This window comes from Bos javanicus, chromosome Y, assembly GCF_032452875.1.
Source record: "Bos javanicus breed banteng chromosome Y, ARS-OSU_banteng_1.0, whole genome shotgun sequence".
NCBI lineage: Eukaryota > Metazoa > Chordata > Mammalia > Artiodactyla > Bovidae > Bos > Bos javanicus.
In genome coordinates, this window is record NC_083898.1 from 5,400,152 (window position 1) to 5,423,292 (window position 23,141).

Genomic DNA, 23,141 nt, shown 5'->3' on the forward strand with positions numbered 1-23,141 from the left:
GGGGAAAACAGGATTGGATGGCATCACCGACTCAATGGACATGAGTTTCAGTAAAACTCCAGGAGGTAGTGATGAACAGGGAGGCCTGGAGTGCTACAGTCCATAATGTCACACACATAAGACATGACCTCTCGACTACATAATACGGGAAAACTTGTGGCAGCCCCCCATTATGAGAAGGGAGGGAGCAAGAGAGAAGATCTTCTGCAACCAGCTGGACAACCATCCCAGCAAGGCTTCCAGGCGTTCACTCTGCACCCCACTGGCCCTCCGTCCCATCCACCTGTCCCACCCCTGAGGGGAGTACCTGATCACTCGGAGGTGTGCTGTCCTCCAGGTTGTTGAGGGCATTCTCCATGCGGGCCAGGTGGCTGGACACCGACAGCAGGAGGTTCACCACCTTGTCAAGGTCCCCGATGAATATGTGGAACTTGTCAAACTCATTGGGCTTGCACACAGCCTTGACCAGGGCTTGCACTTCATCGCCCAGCTCACTGTTGGCCTGCACATCCTCCAGCAGGCTCTCCTGTGCCTCCAGCAGCACCTGCAGTTTTCAGCCGAGGCTTTCAATGAGCTCCTGCAAGTGGGTATAGTGTGCGGGACTCAGTCATGGCGCTGCTCATCCGGGTGCCCTGAAGCATTCACCCACACTTCCTGGCCTGTGGGCCATCAGCAGCTTGCTTCACATGAACAAATATCAGCCCAGCATGGAAAAAATCTACAGGCAATAAATGCTTGAGAGGCTGTGGAAAAAAACAGAAACCCTCTCGCATTTTTGGAAAGTGAACGTTGCTCAGTCATGTCCAACTCTTTGCAGCTCTATGGACTATACTGCCGAGGTCCAGCCCCGGCTGATCCAGGGAGTTCAAAGCAGGGACGGCGTTGGTGAGGATCAGGATACAATAGCTTCAATTAGATATTAATTAGAGATGTAAAGAGTAATAGAATGAGGATAGCTCAGTAGGAAAGAGGCTGAGTAGCTTGGTTTACACGGGAGACCAATAAAACTTCAAGACAAGAAGTTTGCACCACTTACGTAGGCTGCAGGTGTCCTTCCATTCTCCCAAAGGAGAGGAGACACTGAGGCCTCCCCAGTTGGATCTTAGAAGCCCAGGCATAATTAGTAAGCATGAAAACGGTTCTGCACTCCAGATGGAGACTCAGCCAGAGTTTGAGAGAGACAGCGACATGGGGAGACCAGTATTTCAAGAAACTGATCCCAATTCTTTTTTTTTTTTTTTTTTTTTTTGTAACGGGGATCTAATTTATTCTTTCCTTGGTGGGGAGATAAAATAATTTTTTTTAAATTTTTTATTTCAGGTATACACGTGCTCCCCATCCTGAACCCTCCTCCCTCCCCCCTCCCCAATGGGAGAAAATAATAGCAAATGAAGCAACCGACAAACAACTAATCTCAAAAATATACAAGCAACTCCTCCAGCTCAACTCCAGAAAAATAAATGACCCAATCAAAAAATGGGCCAAAGATCTAAATAGACATTTCTCCAAAGAAGACATACAGATGGCTAACAAACACATGAAAAGATGCTCAACATCACTCATTATCAGAGAAATGCAAATCAAAACCACTCTGAGGTACCATTTCACACCAGTCAGAATGGCTGCGATCCAAAAGTCTACAAATAATAAATGCTGGAGAGGGTGTGGAGAAAAGGGAACCCTCTTACACTGTTGGTGGGAATGCAAACTAGTACAGCCACTATGGAGAACAGTGTGGAGATTCCTTAAAAAACTGGAAATAGAACTGCCTTATGATCCCAATTCTTTATTTTCCATAGTCTACTTTTATACACTGAAATGTTATGTAAAGGTCACATGGGGTCAGCAGTCCTGACTTTTATCAAAGTCAGGTGCTTCATACAAATGTATACAGAGGTCTTAGGGGTGTTACATCATCTTCTGGCCAGGGGGCCTGCTGACAATTTATGACCCTCTCCTTGTGACAGTGGTCAGTCAACCAGTACACTTATTTCTCCAGGGGTGATTATTCTTAAAAAAGACTCCACCTTCTGAAGGTACCAGATAAAGTTAGATTCCTATAGGGTGAGGGTGTAGTGGGTTTTAATTAAGAAAATAATTTACTTAGCCTAAGGTCTAACGTGATTAATATCAAAGGTTAATACTTATTTCTTCTATATATTCATTAATGTGTGTAAGGGCAGGGGAAGTGGAGACTTAGCAACAAACATTGGCTCAACAAACGAAAAACCCTTCATCAACGCAATTTCTAATCAGCCCACTATACTTATACTAATGGTTTTCTAACTTTTCTAAGGAACCTGTTTTTAGAAGGTTTAAAGCATCTTGCGATGGTACCCCCACTCCAGTACTTTGCCTAGAAAGTCCCATGAATGGAGGAGCCCGGTGGGCTGCAGTCCATGGGGTTGCTAGGAGTCGGACAGGACTGAGTGACTTCCCTTTCACTTTTCACTTTAATGCATTGGAGAAGGAAATGGCAACCCACTCCAGTGTTCTTGCCTGGAGAATCCCAGGGACGAGGGAGCCTGGTGGCTGCTGTCTGTGGGCTCACACACAGTTTGACACGACTGAAGTGACTTAGCAAAGCATCTCGTGCCTCTCATGATTGGGAGGCTGTGAGCAACCACATGTGGCTGGACAAGCCTGTCAGGCAGGCTAGAGAACCTTCAGAGGAGTTTGTAAGTTTGGAACACTTCTCTCACACCCAGGAATTATTATTAACTGGAGCTCTAAGTTAACTCCTTCTCCTAAAGAGGTGGTGGGGGACAACCCCCCCTTAAAGTCAGAGGTGTAGGTGAGAGCACAAAGTAGTAAAGTAGGCAGGCTCTGGTAATGGGGGTAGATGCTCAAGAATTTCCATGGGGACTCCTGAGGCTCAATTCCACCTTTGCGTATGTCGAGGCTCCTTCCTCATGACCTTTGCCTGGGTGGAGGTCCTCACACCGACTCCCAATACTATACACTACATTGGATTCTCCGGGCGAGATACTGGAGTGGATAGACTTTCCCTGCTCCAGGGCAATATCTCAACCCAGGTCTCCTGCCTTGTAGGAGTATTCTTTACCACCTGAGCCATGAGGGAAGCCCTCTTGCACTGTTAGTGAAAATGTAAATTGGTACAGCCATTATGGACACTAATAGTATGGAGATTTCTTAAAACAACAATACAAAAGAAAAACTAGGAATAAAACTATCATCAATTCAGTTCAGTTCAGTTCAGATGCTCAGTAGTGTCCGACTCTTTGCGACCCCATGAATCGAAGCACGCCAGGACTCCCTGTCCATCACCAACTCCCGGAGTTCACTCAGACTCACAGCCATCGAGTCAGTGATGCCATCCAGCCATCTCATCCTCTGTCGTCCCCTTCTCCTCCTGCCCCCAAGCCCTCCTAGCATCAGAGTCATTTCCAATGAGTTAACTCTTCGCATGAGATGGCCAAAGTACTGGAGTTTCAGCTTTAGCATCATTCCTTCCAAAGAAATCCCAGGGCTCATCTCCTTCAGAATGGACTGGTTGGATCTCCTTACAGTCCAAGGGACTCTCAAGAGTCTTCTCCAACACCACAGTTCAAAAGCATCAATTCTTCGGCACTCACCCTTCTTCACAGTCCAGCTCTCACATCCATACGTGACCACAGGAAAAGCCATAGCCTTGACTAGACAGGCAAAGTAATGTCTCTGCTTTTGAATATGCTATATGATCTAGCAAATCTCAGTACTGGACATATACCCTGGAGAAAATCATGACTGAAATAGATACATGTACCTTACTATTCATTGCAGCACTATTTGCAATAGCTAGCACATGGGTGGAGAAGGAAATGCCAATCCACTACAGTATTCTTGCCTGGAGAACCCCAGGGACAAAGGAGCCTGGTAGGCTGCCATCTATGGGGATGCATAGAGTTGGACATGACTGAAGCAACTTAGCAGCAGCACACGGAAGTAACCTAGATGTCCATCAGATGATGGATGGATAAAGAAGCCATGGTGCATGTACACAATGGAATAGCAGCCACAAAAAGAAACACATTTGAGTCAGATCTAATGAGATGGATGAACCTAGAGCCTATCATACTGAGTGACCTAAATCAGAAAGAAAGAAAAACAAAAGTATTATATATTAACACATGCATATGGAATCTAGAAAGGTGATACTGATGAACCTATTTGCTTGGCAGCCATGGAGATGCAGACACATAGGGAACAGGTGGATAGGGGAAGGATAGTGAGACTAATGGATAAAGTAGCATGGAAACACGCACATTACAATATGGAAAAAGCCAGTGGGAATTTTCAGGTTGACACAGGGAGTTCAACAAAGCCATACTACTCCTTTTTTTTTTTTTTTTTTTTTTACCCAGAAGTGCCAATCATGGGTCCCTGATGGGTCTCCAACCCTACTCCCTCCTTGTCGACATATCCCAGCCACTGGTCCCTGAGCTCCTCTCTCAATGTCTCTCCTCATCCTGTCTACACTGCTCCCTGACCTCAAGACCCTGACTTCACTTCCCAGGCCCTGTCCCCTTTGTTCATGTGGCTGTTTCTGGTGGTCACTGACCTCATGTGCAATCTCCTCCTTCCTGTTCACACAGCTTCCAGCCACTGGTCTACTGACTTGATATGCAATCCTCTTCCTCCTTTTCAACACAGCTCCAGACACAAACCACCCACACCCCTACCTCATCTCCAGGCATTCCTCCCTTTCCACCTATGTTCAGCCACAAGTCCCTGCCCTCCTCTGCAAACTTGCCCCATTCGTGTCCACACAGACCCAACCGCTGATCCCTGAATTCCACCCTGATAATCCTCCTCTATGTTCACACAGATCCAGCCACTGGTCCCTGGACTCATCTTCCATCCTCTTTCCTCACTGTCTGTGTGTCTCTGTGTGTGTCGGCAGTCACATCCAATGAATTGCCATGGAATAATGGGCTCCTCTGTCCAGGGAGTTTCCCAGGCAAGAATACTGGCATGGGTTGCCACTTCCTGCTCAAGGGGATCTTCCAGACTGGGAATTGAACCCGCACCTCCTGCATTGGCAGGCATATTCTTTACCACTGAGTCACCTAGGAAGCCCTGCCTAAGTCTTTGTCTACACATCTAATCTAGTGATCTCTGACCTCAACTACAATGCTCCTCATCATAGCCCACACAGTCCCAGCCACTGGTGCCTGACTTAATATTCAAGCCTTCTCATCCCATTCACATAGGACAGGCTGCCTGTCCCTCACTTTATCTTAAAACCTACTCCTACATGTACACACTGTTCCAGCCATCAGTGCCTGACTTTATCTGTAAGCCTCCTCCTCCTCCTTGGACAGAGAGCTCTTGCCAAGGGTCAGCAATTTCTCTTCCAGTCCTCTGCCCCTTGTCTTAACAGCTTCAACCATGATCCTTCAACTTATCTGCTATCCTCCTTATCCTTGTCCACACACTCCGGGACTTCATCTACAAACCTCCCCATCCTTCACACAGATCCGGCCTCCTGTCCCTGACATTATCTTCAGCCTTCCTTCCACTTGAACACACCCCTCCACTCATCGGAACCTGGTATTATCTGTACTCCTCCTGGTATACAGGGCCCTAACCACTGGTCCTTGATTTTGCTTTCCAATCCTCCTGCCTCGAGTTCCCAAAGCTCCAGCCACTGGTCCCTGATCTCTTCTTCAAATGTTCTCCTTCTTGTGCACATAGCTTCAGCAACAGATCACTGAACTCATCTCCAGTCCTCTCCTTCCAAGTCAGCACAACTTGAAAATTGGTCCCTGAAGCCCCTTCCATTCCTCCTCATGTTCACACAGCTGTACCCACATGTCCCTAGCACAAATCCTTCCTCCTCCTTGTCCACACACAAGGCCAGGAACTGGTCCCTGAACACCTCTCTCATCAGCCTTCCTCTTTTCTACACAGTTCCATCTAAAGGTTGCTGACCTAAACTGAAATTGTCCTCACCCTTCAGTTCAGTTGCTCAGTCATATCCGACTCTTTGTGACCCCATGGGCTGCAGCACACCAGGCTTCCCTGTTCATCACCAACTCCTGGAGCTCAAACTCATGTCCATAGAGTCAGTGATTCCATCCAACTATTTCACCTCTGTCATCCCCTTCTCCTCTGCCTTCAGTCTTTCTCAGCATCAGGGTCTTTTCCCTGAGTCAGTTCTTCCCATCAGGTGGCCAAAGTATTGGAGATTCCACTTCATCATCATCCTATTCAGGACGGATCTCCTTTAGGATGGCCTGGTTGGATCTCCTTGCAGTCCATTGTACTCTAGAGAGTCTTCTCCAACACCACAGTTCAAAAGCATCAATTCTTTGGCCCAGCTTTCTTTATATTCCAACCCTCACATCTACATATGACTACTGGAAAAACCATAGCTCTGACTAAATGGACTTCTGTTGGCAAAGTAATGTCTTTGCTTTTTAACATGCTTTCTAGGTCAGTCATAGCTTTTCTTCCAAGAAGTGTCTTTTAATTTCACGGTTTCAGTCTCCACCTGCAGTGATTCTAGAGCACCCTAAAAATAAAATCTCTCACTCTTTCCACTGTTTTCCCATGTATTTGCCATAAAGTGATGGGGCCAGATGCCATGAGCTTACTTTTTGAATGTTAAGTTTGAAGCCAACTTTTCCACTCTCCTCCACTGTGTCCTCACCCTTGGGCACAGTTTCCATCACCAGTACCTGAACTGTACTCTATCAACAACCCTCTCCCTCCTTATACTCAGAGCTCCAGCCGCTGTTTCTGGACGTTCTGCTCCAAGTCCACAGAGCTTCGACCACTGGTCTCTGACCTCTTCTGCAATTCTCCTCATCCTCGTCTACAGAGATCCAGACAAAGGTTTCTTACCTTCTCTCAAATCTTCCAACCTACTTTTGCACATATTCCTGTGAGAACTTGATGTCTTTCTCTCCACACTATTCTGCAACATGTCCATGTACTTCAAGCCAGTTGTCTGTGCCCTTCTCTACAATCCTCCTGCTCCTTGTCCTCACAGCTTCATTCACTGGTCCCTGATCTCCTCTACAACCTGCTTCTTACTTGTCCACACTGCTCCAGCCAAGATCCCTGAACTTCTCTCTAATATGTGGACTTTTTGTCCACATAGCTTCAGCCACTGGTCTCTGATTCCCACTCCAATAAATCCTCCTCTTCATTTTCCATACAACTCCAGCCAGAAGTCACTAATTTCTTCTCAACCTTTCCTTTCCCACATCTCTCTCTAACCACTGGTCCCTGGCATCCTGTCCAATCCTCCTGCCCCTTGTCCAGCAGCCCCAGCAACTGATCCCTAAAGTTGTCTATCAATGCCATTCCTTTTGTCTCAGTTCAGTTCAGTCAGTCAGTCAGTTGTGTATGACTTTTTGTGACCCCATGAACTGCAGCATGCCAGGGGACAAAGGAGCCACACTGGCTACCATCCGTGGGGTCACAAAGAGTCATACATGACTGTGCAACTAACTTTCACTTTTTTCCCCCTCTTCTACACACAGCTTCAATGGCCAGTGCCTAGCCTACTTTCCAATCTTCCTCCTTCTTGTCCACACAGTTCCAGCCACTGGTGCCCAAACTGTGCTCCGTGACTCCTTCTTGTGTTTGCACAGCTTCATCTATAGGTCCTTGGCCACCTGTCAAATCAATCTCCTCCTTGAACACAAAGTTCCCATCAATGGTTCCTTACCTTGTCTCTAGTGAGCCTTTCACTTTTCTACAGATCTCCATCTAGTGATCACTGACCCAAAGTACACCTGTCCCCATTCTTGTGCACAGGGCCCCAAGCACCAGTCCTTGCCTTGACTATGAATCATTTCCACCTTGAACATTGAGCCCCAACAATGTTTCACAGCCTACTCCTGAGCCTCTCCACATAGCTCCAAGTCACTGGTTCCTGACCTCGTCTACCATCCTCTTCTCCAAAGACAGTTAGGCACAAGACAGGAATGAGTGACTGAACTGAACTGACTTGAACTGAAGTCCTCCTCATTCATATCCATACAGTCCCAGCCAGGGCTCTCTGGGTTGTTAATTGATGAACCTCCTCATCCTTGCTCACACAGATGTGGCCCGCTGTCACTGACATTATTTCCAATTGTCCTTTTTGTATACACAGCTCCAGGCCCTGGTGGAGCTCTTTCTCCTTCTTGTACAGAGAGCTTTTAGCCATTGGTTTCCTTTCAACTCCTTAGTTTCCTTTCCAGTCCTTCTCCTCTGTGTCCAAACAGCTCCAGCATCTACATGCTCCCTCCTCCTTGTCCACACAGGCCCACCCATGGTCCCTGAGCTCATCTCCTATCTTCCTCCTTGACCAAACAGCACCAGCCATGACCACCTGAGTTCATCTCCAGACCTCCTTCTCTGTCCCAAAATCTCCAACCACTGGTCCCTGACTTCCTCTTCAATCCTTCTTGGTCTTCTGCTGAGGGCTTTAACCATTGGTCCCTGCCTTTCTTCCTATCCTCTTTCTGCATGTCAACACAAGTCCAGACACTTGTCCCTTGACTTTATCTATAAGTGTCCTTTTCCTTGTCTATGTAGCTATAGCAACTGGTTCCTAACCTTGTCTCTCAAAGGTCTTCCGTTCTGTCAACACTGTCCCATCTACTTGTCACTGGCTTGAACTCTAATCCTCTTCATCCTTGTCCCCACAGTCCCTGCCCTGATTTGATCTACAAATCCCCTCATCCTTCCTCACACACGTCCAGCCACCTTTCTCTGATTTTATATCCAATCTTCCCTCATCGTCTACACAGAAACAGCTACAGGGCTCTGATCCCTTCTCCAGTCCTGCTTTTCCTTATACGTATACACAGCTCCAGTAACTGGTTCCTGATTGCCTCTCGAACATTCCTCTACCTTGTCCACAAAGTTCCAGCTACTGGTCCCTGACCTTTGGTCAAATCTTCCTCTTTCTAGTCCTCACAGCTCCAGCTACTTGTCCCTGACTGCCTCTCCAATGTTCCTCCTCTTCGTCACACAGCTCCAGCCACTGGTCCCTGACTTAAAATCTCCAAACCACGAAATCTAATCCTTATTCACACAGGCCTGGCCATGTTGCTGCTGACTTTACCTCCAGTCTTTCTCCTTGCATACCCAGTTCCAGCTACTTGTCCTGATTTTATCCGCAATCCACCTCATCATTCTTCACACAGCGCCAGCCACTGAGTATTATCACAAATCCTTCACCTACTTGTTGAAACATCTCCAGTTCCAGCTACTTGTCCTGATTTTATCCGCAATCCACCTCATCATTCTTCACACAGCGCCAGCCACTGAGTATTATCACAAATCCTTCACCTACTTGTTGAAACATCTCCAAACACATGTTCCTGACCTTCTCTCTGGTCCTCCTCCTCCTTGTCCACACAGCTTCAGCCACTGGTCTAGCCACATTTCCAATCTTCCTCCTTGTCCACACAGCTCTAGCAACTTGTCCCTCATTTTGTCTCTCATTCCCCTTTCTGTTTGTCTACACAGCTTCTAGTCGTCACTGACCTGAAAGGCAATCCTCCTCATCCTTATTCATATGGCTCTAGCTCCCCTGTCCCTCACAGTTATCTACAATCCTTTTCCTCCTTGTACAGAGAGCTCCAGCACCTGGTCCTTGACTTCCTTTCTAATCCTTCAGCTCTGTGTCCACACAGCTCCAGCCAACTGGTCTTTGACTTCATCTCCAAACCTCTTCATCCTTGTTCACACAGGTCTAGCCACTTGTCTTATGATGTTATAGCCAAACATCCCTTGCTGTCTCCACAGCTGCAGCTCAAGCACCTTGACTGTCTCTCCAATTTTGTTTTTCTTTATTCACATTTCTCCAGTCACTTGTTCCTGACATCCTCTCCAATCATCATCTTCCTCCCTGTCCACACAGCTGCACCTACGGGTCTGTGTGATCTCAAGTGCAATCTTTCCCATCCTTGTCCACACAGCTCTGGCCACAGGTCCCAGACTTTGATCTCCAATTTGCCTCTTAAATTTCCATGGAGCTCCTGACACAAGGCCCTGACTTCCTGTTAAAACTTCCCTCCACCTTGTCCACACAGTTTCATCCACTGTTATCTGCCCTCCTGTCCAATCATACAGGTCCTTGTCCACACCAGTCCAAACGCTGGCCCCTGATCTCCTCGTCGGTCCTCCCTCCTCTTCGTCCAGTTACAGACACTGGTCCCTGACCTCCCTTCCTAGCCCCCTTGTCCACACAGCTTCAGCCGCTGCTCCCTGACCTCATCTCCCACCCTCCTTCCTCCTGGTCCACCCTCTGGTCCCTGAACTACATCTACAATCCTCCCTCCTTCTGTCAACAGTGCTCCCAACCAGTGGTGTCTGCTGCCTTCCCAATATGTCACATATCTCCTACCCCACGGCCTTTGTACTTGTTGCCCTCAAATCCCCCCAGTCCTTGACAGAACCGGAAATCCCCTCCTATCACTCCAGGCTTTTCTGCATCATGAGCTCATCGGAGCCTTCTCTAAAATCACACTCCTTTATCTCTGTATGCCTTCACCCAGTTTTACTTTTCTGACCAATTACATTATATGTTTGAAAATGTTTTCTGTAAAGAGCCAGCGAGTAAATATTTTAGACTTCAGAAGCCACACAGCCACAAATCAACATGGCCTTCAGTATTAAAGTTCACCAGAGGCCATGTATAAAAGAATGAATTGGTTGTCTTTAAATAAAACTTTATTGACAATAGCAGAGTGGGGGCCATGTGTGGCCCACAGGCCCTATATTGTGTGTTTGTTTTTGTGCTGCAAATACACAGTGCCTTCAGGGAAGGAATGACTATTTTGCACGTTGCTGCTGTATCCCCAAGGGCCTGGGATAGTTTCTGGAGTTAAACGGTGACTGCTTTTTGGTTAGCACAGCCTTTATGATCTGTTGTTGGATTTATTACCTGATTATAGGAATTTAAAATAGATACTCAAAGATGGTATGGACGCTGCTGAAGGTCATATAATTAAGTCCCTTGGGTTTCAACTGGGATAGAAGAAACATTAGCCATTGACCTTAAAATGAAAGAGACTTGTGGACACCACGTTCTTTTGATATTGGATCTTATGACAGAGAGATAGCAAGTAGGTCATGTGAAGAGGCCCAATTTTAGGACAGAAGACTGTTTCACAAAAGGCATGACTTACAGGCCCAAATGTCAGCATTCTGCCCAACACAAATGGTGCATGTGCAGGGCCAGGCTGAGGGAGGACCTGAGGATCACCACCTGTCTCCAGTTAGCACGTTATCATCTGAATTTCGGCCTCCCTAACTTTTTCACTGACAGGTCATGGTCCAAGTCACTCCCCAAGTCCTCTTCTGGCTCCTGCTGCTCTTGCAAGTCCTTCATCTTTATCAGCAGCTCTGCCTTGGGGACCTATGTGCTGTAGTAGGTGGAGTTGGTGACCAAGGGTGTGGCCTCCAGCAAACTGGTCTCCTCCCTCCTGAGAAACAGAATGGTAGCTCTGACTGTGCCCACAGATGCAACTGAAACCTGGGCTTGGATTTGCAAACCACGGGGCCAATGAAAGGACATCAGTCAGAGAGAAGAGAAAGCAGAAGCAGGAACAGAGTGGGCTTCCCTGGTGGTACAGTGGCTAAGACTCTGCCTTCCAATGCAGGAGATAAGAGTTTGATCACTTAGTTGGGAAGAGAAGATCACACATGTTAGGGTGTATGCAAAAAAAAAAAATCAATATATCAAGCAAACAAACAAACAAAAAACAGTGTGGAAAGGGCAGGTCGCTCGGTCACATCTGACTCTTTGAGACCCCATGGACTATAGCCCCGCCCAGGCTCCTCTGTCCCTGGGATTTTCCAGGCAAGCATACTGGAGTGGGTTGTCATTCCCTTCTCTAGGGTATCTTCCCAACCCAAGGATCGAACTGGGGTCTCCTACATTGCAGGCAGACCCTTTACCATCTGAGGCACCAGGGAATCCACCCGGAACTAGAAACCCCTGCTAAATAGTAGCTGAAGCCCTGACTATGGGAGAGGAGGATAAAGGTAGATTTCTTGGGTAGCCTGAGGTCTATGGAGTTGAGTCTATGGTCTGTTGCCATTGGTAGTGCAGCCACAGGCCCCAAGTTCACCAGGCATCCTTCCAGCAGAGGCTGCATTTGCAGCATCTGATCCCCTGTCTGCAGCATGACATTTGTACTCCCACCTACTAACAATCAGTGATGTTTACCAAGACCACATGCACTTGTATGACAGATGTAAGGAAAAACATCTTGGTAAGCAGGTGACTTAATGCAAGAGGCTAAAGAAGGCCCTTTAGAGAAGGAAGCATATGATACTCTTAGTCACTCTGTCACTTCTCACTCTTGGTGACCCATGGGAAGTGTTAGCCACCAATTTTTCTGTCTTTGTGATTCTCCAGGCCAGAATACTGGAGTGGGCAGCCATTCCCTTCTCCAGGGCATCTTACCAACTCAGGGATTGAACACAGATCTTCCCTGTTGCAAGTGCATTCTTTAACCATCTTAGCCACAAGGGAAGCTTCCCACCCAGTCCTCTATAGAGAATCAGTTCAGTTTAGTTCAGTTCAGTCACTCAGTCATGTCCGACTCTTTGCGACCCCTTGAATTGTAGCACACCAGAGCTTCCTGTCCATCACCAACTCCCAGAGTTGACTCAGACACACATTCATCGAGTCAGTGATGCCATCCAGCCATCTCATCCTCTGTCGTCCCCTTCTCCTCCTTCTCCCAATCCACCCCAGTATCACAGTATTTTCCAATGAGTCAACTCTTTTCATGAGGTGGACAAAGTACTGGAGTTTCAGCTTCAGCATCACTCCTTCCAAAGAAATCCCAGGGCTGATCTCCTTTAGAATGGACTGGTTGGATCTCCATGCAGTCCAAGGGACTCTCAAGAGTCTTCTCCAACAACACAGTTCAAAAGCATCAATTCTTCAGCGCTCAGGTTTCTTCACAGTCCAACCCTCACATCCATACATGACGACTGGGAAAACCATAGCCTTGACTAGATGAACCTTTGTTGGAAAAGTAATGTCTCTGCTTTTGAATGTGCTGTCTAGGTTGGCCATAACTTTCCTTCCAAGGAGTAAGCATCTTTTAATTTCATGCCTGCAGTCACCATCTGCAGTGATTCTGGAGCCCCCCAAAATAAAGTCTGACACTGTTCCCACTCTTTCCCCATCTATTTCTTATGAAGTGATGGGACCAGATGCCATGATCTTCGTTTTCTGAATGTTGAGCTTTAAGCCAACTTTTTCACTATCCTCTTTCACCTTCATCAAGAAGCTTTTTAGTTCCTCTTCACTTTCTGCCATAAAGGTGGTGTCATCTGCATATCTGAGGTTATTGATATTTCTCCAAGCAATCTTGATTCCAGCTTGTGCTTCTTCCACCACAGAGTTTCTTATGATGTACTCTGACTATAAATTAAACAAGCAAGGTCACAATATACAGCCTTGACATACTCATTTTCCTATTTGGAACCAGTCTGTTGCTCTATGTCCAGTTCTAACTGTTGCTTCCTGACCTGCATATAGGCTTCTCAAGAGGCAGGTCAGGTGCTCTGGTATTCCCATTTCTTTCAGAATTTTCCACAGTTTATTGTAATCCACACAGGCAAAGGCTTTGGCATAGTCAATAAAGCAGAAATATATGTTTTTTCTGGAACTCTCTTGCTTTTTCTATGATCCAATGGATGTTGGCAATTTCATCTCTGGTTCCTCTGCCTTTCCTAAAACCAGCTTCAACAACTGACGTTCACAGTTCAAGTATTGCCCGAAGCCTGGCTTGGAGAATTTTGAGCATTACTTTACTAGCGTGTGAGATGAGTGTAAATGTGCAGCAATTTGAGCATTCCTTGGCGTTGGCTTTCTTTGGGATTGTGATGAAAACTGACCTTTTCCAGTCCTGTGGCCACTCCTGAGTTTTCCAAATTTGCTGGCATATTGAGTTCAGCATTTTCACAGCATCATCTTTCAGGATTTGAAACAGTGGAACTGGAATTCCATCACCTCCACTAGCTTTGCTCGTAGTGATGCTTTCTAAGGCCCACTTGACTTCACATTCCAGGATATCTGGCTCTAGGTGAGTGATCACACCATTGTGATTATCTTGGTCACGAGGATCTTTTTTGTACATTTCTGTGTATTCTTGCCACCTCTTCTTAATATCTTGTTTCTGTTAGGTCCATACCATTTCTGTCCTTTTCGAGCCCATCTTTGTATGAAATGTTCCCTTGGTATTTTTCATTTTCTTGAATAGTTCTCTAGTCTTTCCCATTCTGTTGTTTTCCTCTATTTCTTTGCATTGATCTCTGAGGAAGGCTTTCTTATCTCCCCTTGCTAGTCTTTGGAACTCTGCATTCAGATGTTTATATCTTTCATTTTCTCCCTTGCTTTCACTTCTCTTCTTTTCAGTTATTTGTAAGGCCTCCTCAGACAGCCATTTTGCTTTTTTTGCATTTCTTTTCCATGGGGATGGTCTTGATCCCTGTCTGCTGTACAATGTCATGAACCTCCATCCATAGTTCATCAGGCACTCTGTCTATCAGATCTAGTCCCTTAAATCTATTTCTCACTTCCTGTGTATAATCATAAAGGATTTGATTTAGGTCATACCTGAATGGTCTAGTAGTTTTCCCTACTTTTTTCAATTTCAGTCTGTATTTGGCAACAAGGAGTTCATGATCTGAGCCACAGTCATCTCCTGGTCTTGTTTTTGTTGATCGTATAGAGCTTTTCCATCTTTGGCTGCAAAGGATGTAATCAATCTGATTTCGGTGTTGACCATCTGGGGATGTCCATGTGTAGAGTCTTTTCTTGTGTTCTTGGAAGAGGGTGTTTGCTATGACCAGTGCATTTTCTTGGCAAAACTTTATTAGTCTTTGCCCTGTTTCATTCCGTATTCCAAGGCCAAATTTGCCTGTTACTCCAGGTGTTTCTTGATTTCCTACTTTTGTATTCCAGTCCCCTATAATGAACAGAACATCTTTGTTGGATGTTAGTTCTAAAAGGTCTTATAGGTCTTCATAGAAACATTCAACTTCAGCTTCTTCAGCGTTACTGGTTGATGCATAGACTTGGATTACTGTGATATTGAATAGTTTGCCTTGGAAATAAACAGAGATCATTCTGTCGTTTTGGAGATTGCATCCAAGTACTGCATTTCAGACTCTTTTGTTGACCATGATGGCTACTCCATTTTTTCTAAGGGATTCCTGCCTGCAGTAGTAGATATAATGGTCATCTGAGTTAAATTCACCCATTTCAGTCCATTTTAGTCCGCTGATTCCTAGAATGTTGACATTCACTCTTGCCATCTCCTGTTTGATCACTTTAAATTTGCCTTGATTCATGGACCTGACATTCCAGGTTCCTATGCAATATTTCTCTTTACAGGATCAGACCTTGCTTATATCACATCCACAACTAGGTATTGTTTTAGCTTCTGCTCTATTCCTTCATTCTTTCTGGGGTTATTTCTCCACTGATGTGCAGTAGCATATTGGGCACCTACTAACCTGTAGAGTTCTTCTTTCAGTATCCTATAATTTTGCCTTTTCACACTGTTCATGGGGTTCTAAAGGCAGGAATACTGAAGTAGTTTGCAATTCCCTTCTCCAGTGGACCACATTGTGTCAGACCTCTCCACCATGCCGGCCCATCTGGGTGGCCCCACAGGGTATGGCTTAGTTTCATTGAGTTAGACAAGGCTGTGGTCCTAGTGTGATTAGATAGACTAGTTTTCTGTGATTATGATTTCAGTGTGTCTGCCCTCTTATGCCTTCTTGCAACACCTACCATCTTATTTGGGTTTCTCTTACCTTGGGCGAGGAGTATCTCCTTCCGCTGCCCCTCCTGACCTTGAACATGGAATAGCTCCTCTAGGCCCTCCAAGCCCACACAGCCACGGCTCCTTGGACGTGGAGTTGCTCCTCCCGGCCACTGCCCCTGGCCTTTGACGTGGTGCAGCTTCTTTTGACCTCTGCCCCTGGCCTTGGGCATGGGGTAGCTCCTCTTGGCCCTGCTCTGTGTGCCATCATAGCCGCCCACTCCATACAGAATGAATTACAGTAAATTCACCCCCTCAGCTAAATATGTGAAAATAGAAGGCCTTTTTTGTAAGTACATATCCTCTGTAGCCTCTACTTTCACTCCTCTCTAACAAGTTTCTGCTCCTCAGCACTAGTGACTTTTGGCATTGGATTGTTCTTTGTTATGATGGGGGGGGGGGGCTGTCCTGTGCCCCTGAAAATCGACAAGCACCATCCCTGGCCTCCACTCTCCCAGAGGAGACAATGAGAAGTGTCTCCCAACATTGACAAGTGCCCCGAGGGAGGGAAGACAGGAGAGAAGAACCACTACCTTATGAGAAAAGCATACTTGGGCATCCCTAGAAATGTGTCTTTACACATCTTTGCCCAACTGATATCACTGTCCCAGAATGGACCTTTAATTCAGGATAGGTGTCTATATATATATATATATATATTCAAAATGACAAATACTTATGGATAAATCTGTCATCAGAGAGCACGCATGAGACCAGACAGAGATACATCTCAGGCCCCTTGCCCTGGAAGCCCAAGAGGTTAGAAGCACACACAGGGAAGGACAGGGGCAGAGATGGGGTGGGGTGGTCTACTCACTTCTCTGTCACGGGCAACAGAACCTTGGGCAGAAGCTTCCTCCATTGCTGTGCTCCTTCTAGGGGGTGCTCGTCTTTGGGGAAGATGCCCTCCATAGGTCCATGGTGGTTCTCATCCTAACATCGGGATCCAGGATGTCCGTCAGTGACTTATCCCTGTCCGGGCTTTTACAAATCAGCTCCTCCGACTTGAGGTAGTCGTTAGTCCTATCTTTGGCCTCCATATATCTGAGTGTGGGAGGGGAGGCCAGCCGTCCTTGGCGGGGGACCCAGGGTCACCAGGGGACTGGGGCTTGGCACCCTGGCAGCTGTAGGGGCAGAAGTAGGACTACTCCGGCATGCTGAGCATCATGATTTGGTCCCACTGGAGGCCTGGGGGCAATGTTGGTGGCTCCAGGATGCAGGCCAATGACTGACAGGTTTCCTTCTCAGGCTGGCTTTCCGAGTGCACCATCTTGATGGGCATGATCTTCACCTTGTTGTTGCTGTCCATCATCCACTAGATTCTGCCAAGACAAGAGACATCCACTGGAAACACTCTGTGTGCCCAGGCGCAGCTCAAGAATCAGAACTCAGTTGAGTAAACCATCTGGTCCTAGGGTGGAGCCTTCCACACAGGGGAGACCAACTCAAAGATGGGCCCATCCAGGTCACACATTCCAGGACCGGGGAGATGAGGTCTAGGAGTTTGGGACCCCAGACCCTCAACTTGGGTTGCTTGATCCTCCTCTGCCTCAAGGTTCTCAAATTCAGAAGAAAAATTCCAGCATTTCACCCAAGCAGGAAAACATGGGAAACACCCCTCTTCATTGCATTCTTTTCCCTCCACATGCATAAACCCTCCCCACCTACTAGTGACTTGAAGTTAAATGAAAGTTGCTCAGTTATTTCCAACTCTTTGTGACCCAGTCCATGGGATTCTCCAGGCCATAATACTGGAGAGGGTAATCTTTCCCTTCTCCAGGGGAATCTTCTCAAACCAGGATTGTACCCAAGTCTGCTGAATTGCATGTGGATTCTTTAACAGCTGAACCACAAGGGAAGTCCAAGAATATTGGAGTGAATGAAAGTGAAAGTGCAAGTCATTCAGCCATGTCCAACTCTTTGCTACCCCATGGACTATACAGTCCCTGAAATTCTCCAGGCCAGAATTCCAAAGTTGGTACACTCTCCCTTCTTTAGGGGATCTTCTGAACCCAGAGACCAAACACAAATCTCCCACATTACAGGCAGATACTTTACCAGCTGAACCACAAAGGAAACCCAACAATACTGGAGTGGGTAGCCTTTCCCTTCTCTGGGGGATCTTCCCTACCCTGGGATCGAACCCTGGTATCCCACATTGTATGCAGATGAGCATACAATGAGCATACAAAGAGCATAAAGTGACTCTTTACCAGGTAAGCCACAAGTGAAGCCCTACTCAGCATATATTTACATCTTTATTCCAACACTTACTTTGGGGAAAACTTGATTGGAAAAACAAACAAACAAAGCAATAGAAACAAGTCCTCTGCAGCTTGTGATATCCATTCTGAAAAAGCAGATTTTCAGGTCACTTCTGAGCACAACTACCTCTCTTCTTGATGCCCATGCAGACTTCCATGTTTAGGAAGTTTGAAAAAATGCTCCCTCTCAAACCACACAGCGGAAAAGATCTTATCACCACCTGGTCGCATCCATTCCACCTGGGAAGCAGGACCCGGAGGGGTTGAGGATGCAGTGTAGGCTAGGCCTGGACCACTCTCCAGGCTCCATCCAGGCGAGTCTCAATAGCTCTGTCCAGGGGACCTAGTCCCCAGCAGCACCTAGTCCCGAGGGAACTCTTAGTCCACAAGCCACCATCTCTCTCTCTTTGGTTGCTAAGCCATGTCTGACTCTTGTGACCTCATGGACTCTAAGCCCACCTGTAAATTTATCTGTCCATGGGACTCTCCAGGCAAGAATACTGGAGTGGGTTGCCATGCCCTCCTCCAGGGGATCTTCCTGACCCAGGAATTGAACCTGGGTTTCCTGCATTACAGGAAGACTCTATTGACTGAGCTATGAGGAAAGTCCCTGGTGTGCTACCCTAGGTCTGATAAACCACACTACAAAATGAGCAGATTCTTATAGCCCGAGATGCCTGATGGGACTGAATGACCCTCAAGCAGCCCTCCTGGCTCTTTCCTCACAGACACACACTCCAAACCCAGAAACAGGCTCCAGGAAAACTCCTGCCAATGCTTTTGTGGGCCATCAAACCTCAGGCTTGTGCCTGGTGCTGGAATGGTCCCCACCTTTTAAAAAACACAAAATCCAAGCTCAGAATGTCCAAGATTTCAAAGGAAGCTTCCTACTTTCAGAAAGGGAGTAGATGCATTTTTATTTGAAGTGAGTGACAATTCTCTAAAAACCCCCACAATGTGGAAAGGCTGCATTTTCCTCCTCTCTGCATCCCTGCCTTGGACTGGCATGCAATGAGATCACAGGACTTGCCTGCTGAGTTCAAAAAGCCTTGACTCAGGCCCTGCTCTGTGCCCCACTTGTCTCCCCAGCAGAGATAACTGGTAGTGGGGAGACACGGGATACAGAGGGAGATGAGTTAATGCTCAAGAAATCAGGCATCAGACACACAGACAATAAAAGCTTCTGTGTCTATTAGTCACTTAGATGTGTCTGACTCTGTGACCCCATTGTAGCCTGCCAGGCTCCTCTGTCCATGGAATTCCCCAGGAAAGAATAGTGAAATTGGTTGTACTTCCTTCTCCAGGGGAATCTTACAGACCAAGGGATTGAATCCACGTCTCCTGCACTGCAGGCAGATTCTTTACAGTCTGAGCCACCAGGGAAGCACCGAGTGTCTCTGATCTGTGCACAAACACCAGGCAGCCAAGAGGCCCTGTCCGATATGTTTCACTCACTGTCTGGTTTGTAGTTGATGATGGGCAGGGAGCAGGTCTCCATTCGTGAACACTGGCTCAAAGTCCACGGTAGATGTCAAAGTCACTCCACTCTCTCAGGCTGCCACCAACCTGTAACATCAGCCCTGGGGATGGGGACACTGAACTCAGCACATGGTTAGCCACCTTTCTTGGAAGAAAACTCCTGGGTAGCATAGACAGCTGCTCCACGACTGTGCTCCTATGACCAGAACCCGGCCTTCTATGACGGCCAATACACCAAAGGCCACTGGTTCAAGAAAACCTCTGTGGTCCCCGAAAATGACATACTGGACAGGAGCACAGTGGATGCATCAAGAAAACCCCACTCGGTACGATCAACAAGTTTTGGTGCTGCTTGTGGAAACTCCCCTCAGACTCTTGGAAGAGACTGAGTGAGAAACTTCACACATTCTTATGGCAAGAAATAAATGAAAAACACCCCCCACACACACCTCAACAGAGGTCAGGAAAACTGAGCAAACACTCAGCCCATGTTTCTCAGAGCAGCCCACCACACCCCACACCAAGGACCGAAAACAAAGAGGACCATGTCAGTTCATTTACAACAGTGCCATACACTCCAGCCTCCCCTCAAACCATTGCATTGCTTTTCCTCCTTTTCAGAGCTCCTCAATGTTCTCAACAGAAAGGATCTCTAGATGAAGTTACACTTGCTGTTCCACTCCTGGGGGAACTCATGATGCTATCAGTTAACATACACACTATGCTGGCTTCAGTGGGTAAAATAAAGTTCAGGGACTTCCCTGGTGGCTCAGTGGTAAAAGAATCCACCTGCCGATGTGGGAGACACGTGTTCGAACCCTGGTGCATAGAGATCACACACCTCTCAGAGAGATAAAGCACAGGCACAGCAGCTACTGAGCCCAGTGTTCCACAACAAAAGAAGCCCCTGCTCAATTTTGCTAGAAAAAGTCTGCACAACAGCAGGTAAAACCCAGCACTACCAAAGGCAAGCATCTCAAACTGTTGAGTCAAGACTACAGTGGAGAGATGCAACAGAATTTTCCGTGACAATGGAAACAGTCATAATCTATGGTGTCCAGGGTGCTAGCTGCTAGCCCTACAGGGTGCAGCTGAGCAACAGGTTTCATTTCATTGTCATTAACTTTTGAACTGTGGTGTTGGAGAACATTCTTGAGAGTCCCATGGACTGCAAGGAGATCCAACCAGTCCACCCTTAAGGAAATTGGTCCTGAAAATTCACTGGAAGGACTAGTGGGGAAAGTTAAAACTCCAATACTTTGACCACCTGATTCAAAGAACTGACTCACTTGAAAAGACCCTGATGCGAGGAAAGATTGAAAGTGGGAGGAGAAGGGGATGACAGAGGATGAGATGGCTGGATGGCATCACTGACTTAATGGACATTAGTCCATTGAGCAAACTCTGGGAGACGGTAAAGGACAGGGGAGCCTTATATTTGATGCGGTATATGAGGCTGCAAAGAGTCGGACATGACTGAGCAACTATCACTTTCACTTTCTTATTAGAATCCAGAATCTAGTAGCTGCTTCTGCAACAGAAAATGCATTTTTAAGATACATCCTCAATGAATAATTTCTAAACAGAAAGTATTTTTACATAAACCCCTAATGATTATACAGTGGAAGTGAGAAATAGATTTAAGGGACTAGACTGATGAGCTATGGATGGAGGTTCATGACATTATACAGTAGATGGGGATCAAGAACATCCCCAAGAAAAAGAAATGCAAAAAAAGGAAAATGGCTGTCTGAGGAGGACTTACAAATAGCTGTGAAAAGAACGAAAGTGAAAAGCAAAGGGGAAAAAAAAAGGAATTATATACACATTTGAAAGCAGATTTCCAAAGAATAACAAGAAGAGAGAAGAAAGCCTTGCTTAATAACCAGTGCAAAGAAATAGAGGAAAATAGTAGAATGGGAAAGACTAGAGATCCTTTCAAGAAAATTAGACGTACAGAGGGAACACTTCATGCAAACATGGGCTCAATGAAGGACATAAATATTAGGACCTAACAGAAGCAGAAGATATTAAGAAGAGGTGGCAAGAATGCACAGAAGAACTGTACACACACACACACACACACACACACACACATATACACACACACACACAAAACTGCATGACCAGATAATCACTGGTGTGATCACTGACCCAGAGCCAGACATCCTGTAATGTGAAGTCAAGTGAGCCTTAGGAAGCATGACTATGAACAAGACTAGTGGAGGTGATGGAATTCCAGTTGAGCTATTTCAAATCATAAAAGATGATGCTGTGAAAGTGCTGCACTCAGTATGCTAGCAAATTTGGAAAACTCAGCAGTGGCCACAGGACTGGAAAAGATCAGTTTTCATTCCAATACCTAAGAAAGGTAATGCCAAAGAAAACCCAAATGACCACACAGTTGCACTCATCTCACACGCTAGGAAACTAATGCTCAAAATTCTCCTAGAAGGGCTTCAACAATACATGAACCATGAACTTCCATATGTTCCAGCTTAGAAAAGGCAGAGGAACCAGAGATCAAATTGTCAACATCATAGGGATCATTGAAAAAGCAAGAGTTAAAAAAAAAAAATCTATTTCTGCTTTATTGACTATACCAAAGCCTTTGACTATGTGGATCACAATAAACTGTGGAAAATTCTGAAAGCTTTGGGAATACCAGACCTCCTGACTGACCTCTTGAGAAATCTCTATGCAGGTCAGGAAGCAGCAGTTAGAACTGGACATGGACTGGTTCCAAAGAAGAAAACGAGTATGTCAAAGCTGTATATTGTCACCCTGTTTATTTAACTTATATGCAGATGACAGCATGAGAAATGCTGGGCTGGATCAAACACAAGCTGGAATCAAAATTGCCGGGAGAAATATCAATTACCTTAGATATGCAGATGACACTACCCTTATGGCAAAAAGTGAAGAACTAAAAAGCCTGTTGTTGGAAATGAAAGAGGAGAGTGCAAAAGTTGGCTTAACACTCAATAGTCAGAAACCAAAGGTTATGGCATCTGGTCCCATGACTTCATGACAAATAGATGGATAAACAATAGAAACAGTGGCAGATTTTTTTGTGTGTGTGTGGGAGCTCCACAATCACTGCAGATGGTGACTGCAGCCATAAAATTAAAAGATGCATACTCCTTGGAAGAAAATTTATGACCAACCTAGACAACATATTAAATAGCAGAGACATTACTTTGCCAACACAGGTCCATAAAAGCTATGGTTTTTCCAGTAGTCATGTATGCATGTGAGATTTGAACTGTAAAGAAAGCTGAGCACCAAAAACTGATGCTTTGAACTGTGGTGTTGGAGAAGACTCTTGAGAGTCCCTTGGACTGCAAGGAGATTCAGCTGCTCCATCCTAAAAGAAATGAGTCCTGAATGTTCATTGGAGGGAGTGATGCTGAAGCTGAAGCTCCAATACTTAGGGCACTTGATAAGAAGAGCTGACTCATTTGAAAAGACTGTGATGTTGGGAAAGATTGAGGGCAGGAGGAGAAGGGGACGACAGAGAATGAGATGGTTGGACGGCATCACCAACTCAATGGACAGGAGTTTGGGTAAACTCCGGGAGTTGGTGATGGTCAGG

At 46.2% G+C, this 23,141-nt stretch overlaps 1 pseudogene; it reads right to left on the minus strand.

The window, feature by feature from the left end:
• Nucleotides 1-247: 247 nt before the first annotated feature.
• LOC133243818 (protein Shroom2-like) lies at nucleotides 248-17,115 on the minus strand (annotated as a pseudogene).
• Nucleotides 17,116-23,141: the final 6,026 nt, after the last annotated feature.